The sequence below is a fragment of the Penaeus monodon genome, chromosome 38 (genome assembly GCF_015228065.2).
Source record: "Penaeus monodon isolate SGIC_2016 chromosome 38, NSTDA_Pmon_1, whole genome shotgun sequence".
NCBI classification, from domain to species: domain Eukaryota; kingdom Metazoa; phylum Arthropoda; class Malacostraca; order Decapoda; family Penaeidae; genus Penaeus; species Penaeus monodon.
In genome coordinates this window covers 603,727-606,920 of record NC_051423.1, presented here as the reverse complement: position 1 = coordinate 606,920, position 3,194 = coordinate 603,727, and the positions used below count along the sequence as shown (strand labels likewise).

Below are 3,194 nucleotides of genomic sequence, written 5' to 3'. Positions count from 1 at the left end.
CCCTTCCGCCCGGTTTTTATCGGCACCTCTCTTTTTCCCATTCTGGGACCGTCACTGTGTGTGTGTGTGTGTGTGTGTGTGTGTGTGTGTGTGTGTGTGTGTGTGTGTGTGTGTGTGTATGTATACATATGTGTGTGTGTGTATGTATACATATGTGTGTGTGTGTATCTTCATGTATATACATATATGCATACATGTATGTATATGTATATATGCATATATAAATAAATAGACAATATATATATACACATATACATACATATATACATACATACATACACACACACACACACACACACACACACACACACACACACACACACACACACACATATATATATATATATATATATATATATATATATATGTATATATATATATATATATATATATATATATATATATATATATATATATATATATATATATATATATACATCACACACACGTGTGTGTGTGTGTGTGTGTGTGTGTGTGTGTGTGTTGTGTGTGTGTGGTGTGTGTGTGGTGTGTGTGTGTGTGTGTGTGTGTGTGTGTGTGTGTGTGTGTGTGTGTGTGTGTGTGTGTGTGTGTGTGTGTGTGTTTGTGTGTGTGTGTGTCCACGCAAAAACACACACGAACGTAAGCGTTGATTACTCTAGTGGAAACGTAAAATTCAGACTGTTTAATTCATTCCTGATACCTATCCAACTCACATACACCCTATTACCCAACAATACTCACCTTCCACGGATTAAAAGCAGCATGAATCCACGCGAATCCGCATTCCTCCTACACGAACGGCCAATGTTTACAATCAGTTCCCCTTCATGTTTCTCTCCGCGACGTCCTGCTCCGCCTCTTTTCAGGAAGTCGGCCCCTTTTAATCCGTCTCAGGGCGCTGGAGGTAAGAAATTGTGGAGTTTTAATTGTGGTGGACGTTTTTTTAAAACCATGGCTTAGAAAGGGCAAGGGCGTGAAGGTCTGGTTGGTAGGCTTAAATGTGAGATTTGTTAGTTAAATGTGGGAGGTAAATGCGTATGTCGTGTTTTGGGTTCGATAATTGACAATATTGGCAATTTTTTTTATTTTTTTTTATTTTTTATCTCACAGCTAAGACATTTTCAGTCACACGTCACTTGCTAACGTATAGAGGCATGCGATGACAATAGGTATATGTTCAATTTCGTGTGTTATTCCCTTCCAAACGTTTTAAAATATTCAGAAAAGGGTATAGGTCAGGCCTTAATCAGCTGCCACTTACAAGGCAAACAGTACGTGGAACTGAATGAGCAAAAAGGTCTAAGAAACGCGTTTTCTTCACACTTCCTTCTCAGATAAAAAAAAAATTGTCACCATTGACTAGTATATTTTTACAGGGAGCCTAGTAATGCAATAAATAAAACTAGATTAAGATGGATGTCTTAGAATTTGCAAGGCAAAGCACATCTGAGAGATGATAATTAATGCATAATGTTAGAAAAAGTACAATTATTGGCAGATTAGTGGCTTCTACTGAAAACTTCTGAAAGTGGCTTCACTATTGACGGACTAAACCTAAGCTTCAGTAAAACCTAGCCAATTAGAGCTTCAGTATAAGACATCACTTTTCACAGACCAAACCTAATTAATTTTTTGGGGGAGAGCTTTGTACTCACTTGAAAAAATGTTCTGTGTGTCTGGCCATTGCTGGAATAGGTACAAGTGTTAAAAAAGGAAGTTTGAAGCCAGTTGACATTTTACATGGTGCAAAAAACATCTGCTGTGATTGATAACAAGTCCAGGATGTATGAAGGTGTGGCATGGTAATGGAGGCACGATAGTAGAAGGTTATTGCAATTTAATATAAGTTTAACAAGATCCAATAATACCCATATATCTTTTGCACAAAGTTAAGAGCTTGAAATGCTAAGCAAATGTATATGACAAATACAATAATTACATAGACTATATAATAAAGTACACAGAATCATGCAGAAAATTGTTAGTAAACATTAGCTTAATTCAATTTGTTACTTGCACCCGCAATCAGCATATGTGGTGTGATATCACAATAAGACACAATAAATCATTCATTGTTGGGTAGGATGGGTGTTTTCTTTCTTTTCATGCTACATCAGTTGGTCCCTACAGGCTGCAACAGTTGCTTGACTAGGTGCAACAACAATTACTGCCAGTAGCCTGGCTCTATTTGGCTTCCAAGGATTATAGCTACTTTAAGCCTGTGTAATTGCAGTCCATCAATTTTTTTTTTTTAATTTGGAGTTACAATGATTACAGAAGCTTTAAGTATTACCTTGATTGCAATGCTGGGGACACCTGTGAAATTTTGTTTTTATACATAAAAGGTGCAATTGTTTTCAACTATGATTTAACAATTTTTTTCTGTGGGTCATTTATATAGCAAGGAATCCCAGAATTAACAGTACGATTGTCAGTCATAATTGCTGTATGTAAAACATGATAATTCTTTCCAAAAATACAAATATTCCACTAGTGATCAACATTGGTGTTGGGGAAAAAAGTTATGTCACTCTTCAATGCATAAAATGCAATGGAAAGAAAACATACAATACTATACAATGAATGTCACTCTTAAGTTATGGGAGTCCATGGGGCGGTTTGAAAGTAGAAGTTTCTTTATCGGTAGAAAAGACATGGGAAGCTTTAAGGCTGCAATCACTTATCAGGGAATTCAGAAACCCGCTATGTCCACTATGTTCAGTGAAGGCAAGAAAATCTTTACCAAGTTGTATTCTGATAATAGAAATTGACAACAGTGACAGTTTATTGCTGTTTATTTCCCAATAATACCATGCCCAAACTTCTTTTCCCACAAACCCATATGTAGAAGAGGATTCTTAGCTTTTGCCCGAACATAATAATCATTATGGGCCCCACCATGCACTTGCATTTTGAAGATTTACCACAACACTTAGGGTTAATAATTTTTTATGTTATAGTTATGTTCCAAGAAACCTATACTGACAAGATAGAGCTTGAGGCAATTTGTTGTCAAGTAAGGAACTAGTCTCAATTTATTGTCAAGTAAGGAACTAGTCTAAGTTTGTTCTCACAGAGAACATGAGACACTGCAATGGTGTCAGTAAATTTTACTTTATTATTTTTGATACAAAAAAATGAAGAATCAAGAAATTAATGATGGAGAAAGTATATATGATACGTCCATTTACAAATTAAAAAAGGAATAATTC

General features: G+C 35.7%; 1 protein-coding gene across 1 annotated transcript in view; it reads left to right on the top strand.

Moving 5' to 3' along the window:
- Nucleotides 1–844: 844 nt before the first annotated feature.
- LOC119596455 (WD repeat-containing protein 13-like) overlaps nucleotides 845–3,194 on the top strand; it is a 47,357-nt gene continuing 45,007 nt past the window's right edge. Inside the window, exon 1 of the mRNA XM_037945709.1 lies at nucleotides 845–886. The gene's annotated coding sequence lies outside the window, so the exon portion shown is untranslated. The remainder of the gene's footprint in view (nucleotides 887–3,194) is intronic.